The sequence below is a fragment of the Betta splendens genome, chromosome 12, assembly GCF_900634795.4.
Source record: "Betta splendens chromosome 12, fBetSpl5.4, whole genome shotgun sequence".
Classification (NCBI taxonomy): domain Eukaryota; kingdom Metazoa; phylum Chordata; class Actinopteri; order Anabantiformes; family Osphronemidae; genus Betta; species Betta splendens.
In genome coordinates, this window is record NC_040892.2 from 9,884,811 (window position 1) to 9,900,579 (window position 15,769).

A 15,769-nucleotide genomic window follows, 5' to 3' on the forward strand; every position below is an offset into this window, starting at 1 on the left:
CATCTTTTCTGTTTTCAGTTACTGGTCCAACCAATTCTGTTGCTGGTCCATCTGTCCTGCCTGTGTTGTTGTTCTCACTCCAAAAGGTCGAGGCAGATGTTGGCCCACATTGAGCCTGGTTCTGCTGGAGGGTTCTTCTATAAAAGAGGGATTTTTTCCTCTCTGTAGTCCTCTGTAGTCATTGATCAGTTTTTAACTAAATGCATCCTCGTTTCTGGAACTTCTACAGACGGACGTGATTAAATTGTATGATCGACATCTGGACCCTGTTTACAGAACTAAGTGAGTGGAGTTGATAATTATATAATTCATTACATATTTGGGTTTTAGGTTAATTTACATTAAACTGATGGCTTTGGTTTCTTCTCTCTGATCCTAGAATGAAAAGTAAAGGCTTCTCTCTCTGGACGGGAAAAAGAGAGATTTGTAGGTTCTTTTTTTCTGTGTTGACCTTTTCCATTTTTTTACTAGTCTACGTGAAATATAGTGACATCCCTGATCGTTTACATCCTCCAGCTCCTTCAAATGATATTAAGATGGTTCATAAATACAATATTGACTGCTCCCCCATATATAACATGATCCTAGAGGAACTTAGTAAATCTCTGACCAACAGGCAGAAACAAATTGTGAAGGACAATCATGAAAATCTGATCTACCTCACATTAAACTGCTCATTATTCCGAAAGGTCAGAGGTTATGATGACGTCTGTGTCTCAGATGAAGAGAAAGACTTTCCCATCGCTTACGCTCTGGTTGTACATAAACATCCATGGATGGTGGAGAGACTGATCAGAGCGACGTACTCACCCAGTAACATCTACTGCATTCACTCTGATCTGAAGTCTTCAGCTCAGTTCAAAGCAGCTATGGAAGGTCTGGCTCACTGTTTGCCCAACGTCTTCATCGCCTCCAAGCTGGAGAACGTCATTTATGCAGGTTTCACTCGGTTAAAAGCTGATTTAAACTGTTTTTTAGACCTTTTGCAGTCAGAAGTGAAGTGGAAGTACATCATCAACCTGTGTGGTCAAGATTTCCCCCTCAGGCCCAACATTGAGCTGGTGTCAGAACTAAAGAAGCTGAACGGTGCTAATATGTTGGAGACATGCAGGCCACCTCAGTTTAAGAAGGACAGGTACGGTTTTCACTACGAGGTGAAAGATGCTGACTTTGAATATAAAAAATTACCAGCAAGAATGAATGTTAGAAAGGCCCCACCACCACACAACATAGAGGTGTTCTCTGGCAGCACCTATTTTGTCCTGTCACGAGAATTAATGTGTTCATGAACTCCTCAGTTGTAGTCAGAGACTTTTTAGCTTGGTCAGAGGACTATGGGGTGCCAAATGTAAAAGTAGCACCTATAACTAGTTTTCTCACATTTAACTAAATGACACAACATGTTTTCTCACATTTAGTTAAATGTGCAAAAGTCTAAATGTAAATGTTAAATATAAATGTAAATGTTAAATGTTAAATCTAAATGTTAAATATAAATGTTAAATGTAAATGTTAAATGTTAAATGTTAAATCTAAATGTTAAATGTAAATGTTAAATCTAAATGTTAAATGTTAAATGTAAATGTTAAATGTAAATGTTAAATGTTAAATGTTAAATGTAAATGTTAAATGTTCGCCGAGTGTAATACTGAATATTCATGAATGGGCAAGTAGACTCCATCCCTACTCTCAAACAGCGCTGGTCTCAGATCGGAGACGCAAACTCAAACACGTCAAACAGTACGCATAGCTCCGCCCACATCTGACTCTGAATCGGTGCACGAAAATACTGGAGAGAAGCTTGAAGTCGAAGCCATCATGGCCGCCAGCTCCGACTCCCTCCCGTTGGGGGAGATTGCACGTGCTGTAACGGCAGGTGTGCGGGCTGAGGCTCCGCTTCAAACTGCCGTTCTGTCGTAAACACCATTAATGAGGAGTCAAGTAGGTTTAAAAAGAATATTTCTGTGGCGCCGGTGGAGAATTAGTTGGCTAACTATACTAGCTAGCCGAAGTTACGTCCAGGCTAAAAACAAAAGTTTCCAGATCAGATGTGGGCGAGGTTTGCGCGCACTGTTTGAGGTGATTGAGTTCGCGTCTCTGATCTTAGACCAGCGCTGTTTGAGGGTAGGGATGGAGTCTACTTGCACATTCATGAATATTCAGTTTTACACTCGGCCAACATTTAACATTTACATTTAACATTTAACATTTACATTTAACATTTAACATTTACATTTAACATTTACATTTAACATTTAGCATTTAACATTTACATTTAACATTTACATTTAGCATTTAGCATTTAACATTTAACATTTACATTTAACCTTTACATTTAACATTTACATTTAACATTTACATTTAACATTTACATTTAACATTTGCACATTTAACTAAATGTGAGAAAACATGTTGTGTCATTTAGTTAAATGTGAGAAAACTAGTTATAGGTGCTCCTTTTACATTTGGCACCCCATAGAGGACACCTACTCCCCAGATGAATACTTCTGGGCCACCATTGTCCGACTGCCTGGCGTACCTTGAGAGGTGCCCAGATCTCACCCTGACATCACCGACCTGATGAGCAAGACCAGGCTGGTGAAGTGGTCATTATTAGAGGGCAGCCTTTACCCACCGTGTACAGGAGTATATGTATGTGATGTTTGTATTTATGGTGCAGCAGAGATTCATTGGTTACTCAACTATGGTCACTGGTTTGCTAACAAGTTTAACACCAATGTGGACCCTATTGCTGTTCAGTGTCTTGAGGCGAAGTTGACAGAAAGAAACATAATTTTTCAGTCAAGATCATCTCTAAACTGTTCAAAGGGTTGATTTGAAATTTACAACACAGACAATCAATCTATTTAGATATTTTTGATTATCAGTAAAAATTCTAAGATAAGATTTTTCAAATAAACATTTTCTTGTAAAATAATTTCTCTTTTCTCAATGATTGTACCATCTGTTTACATGCATCTACTGTCCATATTCAAAAGCATTGATTTTAATAATTATATTTCTGATTCTGTTTTTGACTTTTATTTTGTTATTTAAATTGGATAATTCATAATATCTCATGTAAATAATGTATGTACATGATTAAGAGAAGACAACACAGAATCTGCTTAAGAAACAAATTGAGGTTTTAAAAAATGCAAAACATGTCACACGAAGTGCTGCTAATGTTTAATCCAAAGGGGCTGGAGGAGAACAACTACACTGTTTCTGTGTTCTGAAGTACTACAGGCAAGTGACAGTGTTGAAAAGGTGCACAGATCTTTTACTTTACTGCTTAAAGCACTGTTAACATATGTATTTCAAAATAAGTTTTATTTGTTCACTTCCGTTTAATCATCTTAATCTAAAAACACAATACCAACAGAGTGATGTAGAGTCAGGGGTTTAAGGAAATGTGCTGCAGAGATTAAACTTATATTTCACAAAGTCTCACTAATAAGGCTTGTTTCTACCTGGGCCTTGCCTTTTTAGACACTTTTAGAGCTGCTAACCTGTTACAGGATCAGCCTGCTTGACCTTTGACATTTCTCATGTCTCTCAATCTAACAAGATCAATACCTGTCAAGATTAAAGCTTTTATTTAGACTGATTATAAACTAAATTTGATTTTTATTCATGCTTAACTGATCTTGAGCCAAGCTGTGATAGACTGACTGAGCATTACATCAATTATAGTCAGCATTGTCAGCACTAGGTGGGAATGTGTCATGTTTCACGCCATGTCTTGTTGTCACGCCATGTCCTGTTTTATTTTGTTACTTCCTGTTTCAGTCAGCTGTTCACTTACCGGTTCTCAGTATCCACACCTGTCAGTAATTAAGTAATCACCTACCAGTATATAGCATCCACCTCGCACAGACTCAAGCCGCCAGATTGTTAAGTTCCGAACTTCTTTCCAGCGATTCATGTATAGCCTCTTGTGTTTGACCCTGATTGCCTTGACCATTGTTTCCTGCCTGAACCTCGTTTGTACCGCCGCCTGTGAAAGAACCGTGACTGACCATCTGACCGTGAGTTTGCTTAATCCTTGCCTGTACCTTCACCGAGACCTCCTGTGTACCGAACCTTGCCTGATTACTGGACTAGAGATTGCCTGCTCCCTGAGCCTTTGTGTATGACCTGGACCGTCTGACCCTGCCTTGCAAAATAAACCTGTGTTTAACCATCATCTCGCCTCTGTGCTGTGCATGTGGGTCCGACGCCTGCCCTAGTCTGACAGAATGTTGTTTTGCTGGAAAAATGTGAAAGTTGTCTGGAAGAAGAGTAAAGTCGTGTTATGTGGGTAAATGTTTTAATATTGTAACTATTGTCAAGTAAAAGCCTATGATAATTTCTACATTTCTAACATGTATTCAGCAAGGGCAATATGCGGTAAAATACACATACAGTACACATGTGAATGGGTATAGTATGAAGTACAAACTGCCACACCTGGTTAATTTAAGTAACTACAACACATTTTTTTCTAGAATAAAAATGTTGGCAGTTCATTCTCACAACAGCTGACAGACCTTGAGGTGGTGGAGTAAAAAATAATAATAATGAGAAGAATGCCTTTATTAGTCCCACAGCGGGGAAATTGCACCTTACAACAGCAAGAGGACAGAAAACAGAGAGAAACCATACAAACACACATCTATAAACAGAGCAAATGTAGTTAACAAGGTCCATGCACATGCAAAATTCACATTTTGGACATTCTGGTACATTTATATGACTCCCTGTTTCATGTTAAGACACTCCTGGTGTGTTAGAAGTACAAGTGAAGAGGGGCTCTGTTCCTACAAGACGTGATCCACTTGCTGCTTTCCCAAGCGTAAGTACATGCTTGATACTTATTTGATGTATGTACTCCAGAAGCGTCTTTGGACATGATTTTGTATTAAAATATTCATATTTGCCTTAGGTTTACAACTTTGAGACTGTTGCAACATTCAAGTCTTCGCTTAATGAAATAAATATTTAGCAAGAGCTAAGCTAAACTAATTGACTAACTGTGTACAGTAGCTAATTCCTATGCTAATCTATAAAGAGAATATCTGTGTCCTGTTCACTTCACAGTCGATATTTCTGAGAGATTGTCTCTTTTTTGGTGCTCTCTTAGTAGAGTGCAAACCCCAATAATTTTTACACATACAATGTACAGTATCACTGCACCCTGAGGGTCACTCTCCTCCCTCAGGGTGCACATAAAACAAGAAGAATGCATTTCATGAACAAAAAGTAAAATTAAAAGTTATAAACTTACTTAAATCCTAACTTTAACTATAACAATACAAACACAAGAACGGTTAATTTACCCATAAGCCTTAGTAGCAAGTATTTCTCTCCATCTGTAGAAATCTCTTCAGCTACGTCCTACAGTATTTCAGCTACAGTATACAGTAATGTCCTGTGCTCAATGGGGTGCAAATTAGCTTCACTACAACTGAATGAACTGATCTGTGGAGTTTCCTGCCTTTGGAGAATAATCTCCATGACATCGGCACAGCTGACTTTTGACTTGCTATTTATGACTAGTAATGAGACTATTTTACAGTTTAATTACCACACAAATTTACCTCAGATAATATCATGATAAACGCAAACATTAAAATCTTCCATTTTGTTTTGTATTTCTGTTTTTATTTAATATTTATATTTTCTGCTTCTACATTATACTGTGTGTTAAAGCATTTAATTCAATTACTATTATAATAGGTTCATGTTACAGTATTAAGCATTTACAACAATTTTTACCCATCGAGAGATAGATTTTTTTTAGCTTTGTCCTTTTTCTTATATACAGTAGATGTATTCAGCTACACTATTAATGTCTCGAACACTTTAAATGTTTCAGAATTTCTTGATGAATAAAGTCAGCATTAGAGCATCCTGCAATATATGCAGATTTTTAGCGCTGCCTAATGCATAATGTTTTATGATTAATGGTCAATAGAGTAAATGTTAGCACCCTATCTGAAACTGGTGTAAGAAGGAGTGACCCTTGCAATGATTGCTGCATGACTTTGTATTAGAATATTCGTTTTTTTTAGGGTGATTAGGTCTAGGTTTACCCATTTCAAACTTTTATTATAACTTTCACCCCTATATTGCGTGGTAAAATTATAACATGTTTACAATTTTGTTTCCACATCAGGTTTGTCCTGTCAGCTCTGTTAACCTATGATTGTTGGATGATTTCCTATTAGCATTCTCCTTAGGATCAGGTGTACTTTTAAACTTTTGCAACCTTTAACTTTCTCAAAGAAAAACTTGTGTAGTATATTTAGTGGGAGAGCTGAACAGCTCTCACACTATTGATATCTTCGCTCTTTATTAGTGGGAGAGCTGAACAGCTCTCACACTATTGATATCTTCGCTCTTTATTATTAGTGGGAGAGCTGAACAGCTCTCACACTATTGAGATCTTCGCTCTTTATTAGTGGGAGAGCTAAACAGCTCTCACACTATTGATATCTTCGCTCTTTATTAGTGGGAGAGCTGAACAGCTCTCACACTATTGAGATCTTCGCTCTTTATTAGTGGGAGAGCTGAACAGCTCTCACACTATTGAGATCTTCGCTCTTTATTATTATTATTATTAGTGGGAGAGCTGAACAGCTCTCACACTATTGAGATCTTCGCTCTTTATTATTAGTGGGAGAGCTGAACAGCTCTCACACTATTGAGATCTTCGCTCTTTATTATTATTAGTGGGAGAGCTGAACAGCTCTCACACTATTGAGATCTTCGCTCTTTATTATTATTATTCTTATTATTTCGCCCCGTTTTTCGGTCGCTATCTACTTCTCAACGCTTCATCGCAGAATCATCGTTCAACGTTCTAAACGTGCGTCATCGTTAGACGATGCAGGCTATTACTTTTCACGTTTTCAGCTTTTCAACTTTTAACGTTATTCAACGTTTTCCGTCGTTTTTTTATAATGGTCGTCTATGGGAATCATCGTTCAACTTTCTGTCAACTTCCCTCTTTTCATCAGCGTCTATCATCGTCATACTTTGGCGTAGAAACGTCATTTTAACGTCAAAAGCGTCTATCATCTTTCAACGTTCTCCGTGTAAATCAGCGTCCTCGTATCTTTTATAGTTTTCGACTTGTGAGCGTTTAAATATCGTGTGGTTTTTGTTAAATTTTCAGCTTTTCCATTAGTGTGTATTGGCTCTGTTAGAGTGCGTGATGTCACAGCTACAGTGAGAAGGTGCGCTTTTTTAAGACAGAACTTCTGTCTCTAACTCGTCACTACAGCCACAATTTTTACTCTATCAACATAAGTACTTCACTAAATCGTAGTCATACTTGTCTTCTTTCTAATGATGTGTCTGGATATACCCTCAGACCTATACTTTAGTCGCTATCAACCTCAAAGCGCAGAGAGATCCCGAAATTCTCCCATAGACTCTAATGATAATTTTCGGCAGACGTCTGGGGAGAAAAACAGAGGAGACATATTTTGAAATTGCGACTGTGGCTACAAGCTTTTGTCCTTAAACATAAAATTCACACCATTTGCTCATTGAAGCCTTGGGACTCGTAAAATGAAATAATTTTTGTGATAACTATCATGGTTTAGCTGGAACAAGCCTGTTTATACAGGGTGAAACTCTGCTTTTACAGAGCAGAGTGAGCCTGATTTTCCCGCCTTTCGTCTCCATGGCGACGGCGCAGCTGCAGATTTGACTGACAGGTCAAACTGCTGATGCTCAGTGTAGACAGCAGTTCCATGCTTATTACTGATTACTCAACTACACTATTGGATTGTGTAGTAATTAAGCACACGCTTCCTCTAAATCCTTTCAAAATAAAAGCACCAAGCCAAATAATTAGCTTTAATAGCATTATTTCAACTTTTAGATGGGTAATTATGACTATTTAAAGATAGATTAACAGTTTAGTAATTACCCACATGTGCTTCCTCTACATCCTTTCAAAATAAAAGCACCAATGCCAATTATTAGCTTTAACTGCACTGTTTTTGCCTTTGAATGGGTAATTAAAGACTAATTGACAGTTACGCTATTACCCCCACACATTTCCTCTAAATCCTTTCAAAATAAAAGCACCAATGCCAATTATTAGCTTTAACTGCACTGTTTTTGCCTTTGAATGGGTAATTATGATTATTTAAAGACTAGTTGACAGTTACGCTATTACCCCCACACATTTCCTCTAAATCCTTTCAAAATAAAAGCACCAATTACAATTTTTTACTTTTAATGGCAAGATTGATTAGAAGTTTGTGGTTCTGAATACTAACCAATCGTTAATGAGACTACTTTAGAGTTCAGTAAATAGCCACTCAAACTTATTAGGGTGCTTTTATTCTGAAAGGGCTAAATCTAAATCTTTTGCTTTAATAGGGCTATTGTTGCTATTGAATCATAAATTATGACTATCTAATGACTATTTTATAATTTAGTAATCACTCACACACAACCTCTACATCCTTTCAAAATAAAAGCACCAATGTAATTTATTATCTTAAATGGCAAGATTTTTGTTTCTGACTGGTAAATTTTTAATAGTTATTAAACTATTACACAGTTAGGTAATTATTTACAAATACTTTCTTCAAATCAAAAAGATAGTGAGCTTCTTTATGATTGTCAACAATGCACTCTGGTCAACTTTTTAATCTTTGACATCTTTTTACCTTGGTCAACTTTTGAGTCATTGTCATATTTTAATCTTGTCTTAGTATGACCATGGTCATCTTTTTAATCATCATGTTTTTAATCGCCATCTTTTGTCATCGTTTTAATCTTTGTCATCGTTTCCTCGTTTTCATCGTTTTGCCGTAGTCAACTTTTGGACGTAGTCAACTTTTGGACGCAGTTAACTTTTTGACGTCAGCAGCTTAATCAGCGTTTGTCATCGTTGCGGCAGCAGATCAGCTCTCCCACGTAATTTCTCGAGAAATTACTTTTTCTAGTTATTCTTATTATTTCGCCCCGTTTTTCGGTCGCTATCTACTTCTCAACGCTTCAACGTAGAATCATCGTTCAACGTTCTAAACGTGCGTCATCGTTAGACGATGCAGGCTATTACTTTTCACGTTTTCAGCTTTTAAACTTTTAACGTTATTCAACGTTTTTCGTCGTTTTTTTATAATGGTCGTCTATGGGAATCATCGTTCAACTTTCTGTCAACTTCCCTCTTTTCATCAGCGTCTATCATCGTCATACTTTGGCGTAGAAACGTTATTTCAACGTCAAAAGCATCTATCATCTTTCATCGTTCTCCGTGTAAATCAGCGTCCTCGTATCTTTTATAGTTTTCAACTTGTGAGCGTTTAAATATCGTGTGGTTTTAATTAAATTTTCAGCTTTTCCATTAGTGTGTATTGGCTCTGCTAGAGTGCGTGATGTCACAGCTACAGTGAGAAGGTGCGCTTTTTTAAGACAGAACTTCTGTCTCTAACTCGTCACTACAGCCACAATTTTACTCTATCAACGTAATTACTTCTCTAAATCGTAGTCATACTTGTCTTCTTTCTAATGATGTGTCTGGATATACCCTCAGACCTATACTTTAGTCACTATCGACCTCAAAGTGCAGAGAGATCCTGAAATTCTCCCATTGACTCTAATGATAATTTTTGGCAGACGTCTGAGGAGAAAAACAGAGGAGACATATTTTGAAATTGCCACTGTGGCTACAAGCTTTTGTCCTTAAACATAAAATTCACACCATTTGCTCATTGAAGCCTTGGGACTCGTAAAATGAAATAATTTTTGTGATAACTATCATGGTTTAGCTGAAACAAGCCTGTTTATACAGGGTGAAACTCTGCTTTTACAGAGCAGAGTGAGCCTGATTTTCCCGCCTTTCGTCTCCATGGCGACGGCGCAGCTGCAGATTTCACTGACAGGTCAAACTCCTGATGCTCAGTGTAGACAGCAGTTCCATGCTTGTTACTGATCACTCAACTACACTATTGGATTGTGTAGTAATTAAGCACACACTTCCTCTAAATCCTTTCAAAATAAAAGCACCAAGCCAAATAATTGGCTTTAATAGCAATATTTCTGCTTTTAGATGGGTAATTATGACTGTTTAAATATAGATTAACAGTTTAGTAATGACCCACACATGCTTCCTCTACATCCTTTCAAAATAAAAGCACCAATGCCAATTATTAGCTTTAACTGCACTGTTTTGCCTTTGAATGGGTAATTAAAGACTAATTGACAGTTACGCTATTACCCCCACACATTTCCTCTAAATCCTTTCAAAATAAAAGCACCAATTACAATTTATTACCTTTAATGGCAAGATTGATTAAAAAATTTGTGGTTCTGAATACTTACCAATCGTTAATGGGACTACTTTAGAGTTCAGTAAATAGCCACTCAAACTTATTAGGGTGCTTTTATTCTGAAAGGGCTAAATCTAAATCTTTTGCTTTAATAGGGCTATTCTTGCTATTGAATGATAATTATGACTATCTAATGACTATTTTATAATTTAGTAATTGCCCACACACAACCTCTAAATCCTTTCAAAATAAAAGCACCAATGTAATTTATTACCTTAAATGGCAAGATTTTTGTTTCTGACTGGTAAATTTCTACTAGTTATTAAAATATTACACAGTTAGGTAATTATTTACAAATACTTTCTTCAAATCAAAAAGATAGTCAGCTTATTTATGATTGTCAACAATGCCCCTTGGTCAACTTTTTAATCTTTGACATCTTTTAACCGTGGTCAACTTTTGAATCATTGTCATCTCTTTAATATTGTCATAGTATGACCTTGGTCATATTTTTAATCATCATTTTTTTAATCGCCATCTTTTGTCATCGTTTTAATCTTTGTCAACGTTTTCTCGTTTTCATCGTTTTCATCGTTTTGCCGTAGTCAACTTTTTGACGTCAGCAGCTTAATCAGCGTTTGTCATCGTTGCGGCAGCAGATCAGCTCTCCCACGTAATTTCTCGAGAAATTACTTTTTCTAGTTAGTGGGAGAGCTGAACAGCTCTCACACTATTGAGATCTTCGCTCTTTATTAGTGGGAGAGCTGAACAGCTCTCACACTATTGAGATCTTCGCTCTTTATTATTAGTGGGAGAGCTGAACAGCTCTCACACTATTGAGATCTTCGCTCTTTATTATTAGTGGGAGAGCTGAACAGCTCTCACACTATTGAGATCTTCGCTCTTTATTATTAGTGGGAGAGCTGAACAGCTCTCACACTATTGAGATCTTCGCTCTTTATTATTATTATTCTTATTATTTCGCCCCGTTTTTCGGTCGCTATCTACTTCTCAACGCTTCATCGTAGAATCATCGTTCAACGTTCTAAACGTGCGTCATCGTTAGACGATGCAGGCTATTACTTTCACGTTTTCAGCTTTTAAACTTTTAACGTATTCAACGTTTTTCGTCGTTTTTTTATAATGGTCGTCTATGGGAATCATCGTTCAACTTTCTGTCAACTTCACTCTTTTCATCAGCGTCTATCATCGTCATACTTTGGCGTAGAAACGTCATTTCAACGTCAAAATCATCTATCATCTTTCATCGTTCTCCGTGTAAATCAGCGTCCTCGTATCTTTTATAGTTTTCAACTTGTGAGCGTTTAAATATCGTGTGGTTTTTGTTAAATTTTCAGCTTTTCCATTAGTGTGTATTGGCTCTGCTAGAGTGCGTGATGTCACAGCTACAGTGAGAAGGTGCGCTTTTTTAAGACAGAACTTCTGTCTCTAACTCGTCACTACAGCCACAATTTTACTCTATCAACGTAATTACTTCACTAAATCGTAGTCATACTTGTCTTCTTTCTAATGATGTGTCTGGATATACCCTCAGACCTATACTTTAGTCGCTATCGACCTCAAAGTGCAGAGAGATCCTGAAATTCTCCCATTGACTCTAATGATAATTTTTGGCAGACGTCTGAGGAGAAAAACAGAGGAGACATATTTTGAAATTGCCACTGTGGCTACAAGCTTTTGTCCTTAAACATAAAATTCACACCATTTGCTCATTGAAGCCTTGGGACTCGTAAAATGAAATAATTTTTGTGATAACTATCATGGTTTAGCTGAAACAAGCCTGTTTATACAGGGTGAAACTCTGCTTTTTACAGAGCAGAGTGAGCCTGATTTTCCCGCCTTTCGTCTCCATGGCGACAGCGCAGCTGCAGATTTCACTGACAGGTCAAACTTCTGATGCTCAGTGTAGACAGCAGTTCCATGCTTGTTACTGATTACTCAACTACACTATTGGATTGTGTAGTAATTAAGCACGCACTTCCTCTAAATCCTTTCAAAATAAAAGCACCAAGCCAAATAATTAGCTTTAATAGCAATATTTCTGCTTTTAGATGGGTAATTATGACTGTTTAAATATAGATTAACAGTTTAGTAATGACCCACACATGCTTCCTCTACATCCTTTCAAAATAAAAGCACCAATGCCAATTATTAGCTTTAACTGCACTGTTTTTGCCTTTGAATGGGTAATTATGATTATTTAAAGACTAGTTGACAGTTACGCTATTACCCCCACACATTTCCTCTAAATCCTTTCAAAATAAAAGCACCAATTACAATTTTTTACTTTTAAATGGCAAGATTGATTAGAAAGTTTGTGGTTCTGAATACTAACCAATCGTTAATGAGACTACTTTAGAGTTCAGTAAATAGCCACTCAAACTTATTAGGGTGCTTTTATTCTGAAAGGGCTAAATCTAAATATTTTTGCTTTAATAGGGCTATTGTTTCTATTGAATGATAAATTATGACTATCTAATGACTATTTTATAATTTAGTAATCACTCACACACAACCTCTAAATCCTTTCAAAATAAAAGCACCAATGTAATTTATTATCTTAAATGGCAAGATTTTTGTTTCTGACTGGTAAATTTTTAATAGTTATAAAACTATTACACAGTTAGGTAATTATTTACAAATACTTTCTTCAAATCAAAAAGATAGTGAGCTTATTTATGATTGTCAACAATGCACTCTGGTCAACTTTTTAATCTTTGACATCTTTTTACCTTGGTCAACTTTTGAGTCATTGTCATATTTTAATCTTGTCTTAGTATGACCTTGGTCATCTTTTTAATCATCATGTTTTTAATCGCCATCTTTTGTCATCGTTTTAATCTTTGTCATCGTTTCCTCGTTTTCATCGTTTTGCCGTAGTCAACTTTTGGATGTAGTCAACTTTTTGACGTCAGCAGCTTAATCAGCGCTTGTCATCGTTGCGGCAGCAGATCAGCTCTCCCACGTAATTTCTCGAGAAATTACTTTTTCTAGTTATTCTTATTATTTCGCCCCGTTTTTCGGTCGCTATCTACTTCTCAACGCTTCATCGTAGAATCATCGTTCAACGTTCTAAACGTGCGTCATCGTTAGACGATGCAGGCTATTACTTTTCACGTTTTCAGCTTTTCAACTTTTAACGTTATTCAACGTTTTTCGTCGTTTTTTTATAATGGTCGTCTATGGGAATCATCGTTCAACTTTTTGTCAACTTGCCTCTTTTCGTCAGCTTCTGTCATCGTCATACTTTGGCGTAGAAACGTCATTTCAACGTCAAAAGCGTCTATCATCTTTCAGCGTTCTCCGTGTAAATCAGCGTCCTCGTATCTTTTATAGTTTTCGACTTGTGAGCGTTTAAATATGGTGTGGTTTTTGTTAAATTTTCAGCTTTTCCATTAGTGTGTGTTGGGTCAGTTAGAGTGCGTGATGTCACAGCTACAGTGAGAAGGTGCGCCTTTTTAAGACAGAACTTCTGTCTCTAACTCGTCACTACAGCCACAATTTTTACTCTATCAACGTAATTACTTCACTAAATCGTAGTCATACTTGTCTTCTTTCTAATGATGTGTCTGGATATACCCTCAGACCTATACTTTAGTCGCTATCAACCTCAAAGTGCAGAGAGATCCCGAAATTCTCCCATAGACTCTAATGATAATTTTCGGCAGACGTCTGGGAAGAAAAACAGAGGAGACATATTTTGAAATTGCCACTGTGGCTACAAGCTTTTATCCTCAAACATAAAATTCACACCATTTGCTCATTGAAGCCTTGGGACTCGTAAAATGAAATAATTTTGTGATAACTATCATGGTTTAGCTGGAACAAGCCTGTTTATACAGGGTGAAAACTCTGCTTTTACAGAGCAGAGTGAGCCTGATTTTCCCGCCTTTCGTCTCCATGGCGACGGCGCAGCTGCAGATTTCACTGACAGGTCAAACTGCTGATGCTCAGTGTAGACAGCAGATCCATGCTTATTACTGATTACTCAACTACACTATTGGATTGTGTAGTAATAAGCACACACTTCCTCTAAATCCTTTCAAAATAAAAGCACCAAGCCAAATAATTAGCTTTAATAGCAATATTTCAACTTTAGATTGGTAATTATGGCTATTTAAAGATAGATTAACAGTTTAGTAATTACCCACACGTGCTTCCTCTACATCCTTTCAAATAAAAGCACCAATGCCAATTATTAGCTTTAACTGCACTGTTTTTGCCTTTGAATGGGTAATTAAAGACTAATTGACAGTTACGCTATTACCCCCCACACATTTCCTCTAAATCCTTTCAAAATAAAAGCACCAATTACAATTTATTTACCTTTAATGGCAAGATTAATTAAAAAAAATTGTGGTTCTGAATACTTACCAATCGTTAATGGGACTACTTTAGAGTTCAGTAAATAGCCACTCAAACTTATTAGGGTGCTTTTATTCTGAAGGGCTAAATCTAAATCTTTTGCTTTAATAGGGCTATTCTTGCTATTGAATGATAAATTATGACTATCTAATGACTATTTTATAGTTTAGTAATCGCCCACACACAACCTCTAAATCCTTTCAAAATAAAAGCAACAATGTAATTTATTACCTAAATGGCAAGATTTTTGTTTCTGACTGGTAAGTTTCTACTAGTTATTAAAATATTACACAGTTAGGTAATTATTTACAAATACTTTCTTCAAATCAAAAAGATAGTCAGCTTATTTATGATTGTCAACAATGCACATTGGTCAAACCTTTTAATCTTTGACATCTTTTAACATTGGTCAACTTTTGAATCCATTGTCATCTCTTTAATATTGTCATAGTATGACCTTGGTCATCTTTTTAATCACCATCTTTTTAATCGCCATCTTTTGTCATCGTTTTAATCTTTGTCAACGTTTTCTCGTTTCATCGTTTTCATCGTTTTGCCGTAGTCAACTTTTGGACGTAGTCAACTTTTGGACGTAGTCAACTTTTTGACGTCAGCAGCTTAATCAGCGTTTGTCATCGTTGCGGCAGCAGATCAGCTCTCCCACGTAATTTCTCGAGAAATTACTTTTTCTAGTTATTATTCGTATTATTTCGCCCCGTTTTTCGGTTGCTATCTACTTCTCAACGCTTCATCGCAGAATCATCGTTCAACGTTCTAAACGTGCGTCATCGTTAGACGATGCAGGCTATTACTTTTCACGTTTTCAGCTTTTCAACTTTTAACGTTATTCAACGTTTTCCGTCGTTTTTTTATAATGGTCGTCTATGGGAATCATCGTTCAACTTTCTGTCAACTTCCCTCTTTTCATGAGCGTCTATCATCATCATACTTTGGCGTAGAAACGTCATTTCAACGTCAAAAGCGTCTATCATCTTTCAACGTTCTCCGTGTAAATCAGCGTCCTCGTATCTTTTATAGTTTTCGACTTGTGAGCGTTTAAATATCGTGTGGTTTTTGTTAAATTTTCACTTTTCATTAGTGTG

The 15,769-nt window shown here is 36.6% G+C and overlaps 1 pseudogene; it reads left to right on the forward strand.

Moving 5' to 3' along the window:
- Positions 1 to 221: 221 nt before the first annotated feature.
- LOC114867401 (beta-1,3-galactosyl-O-glycosyl-glycoprotein beta-1,6-N-acetylglucosaminyltransferase 4-like) lies at positions 222 to 2,835 on the forward strand (annotated as a pseudogene).
- Positions 2,836 to 15,769: the final 12,934 nt, after the last annotated feature.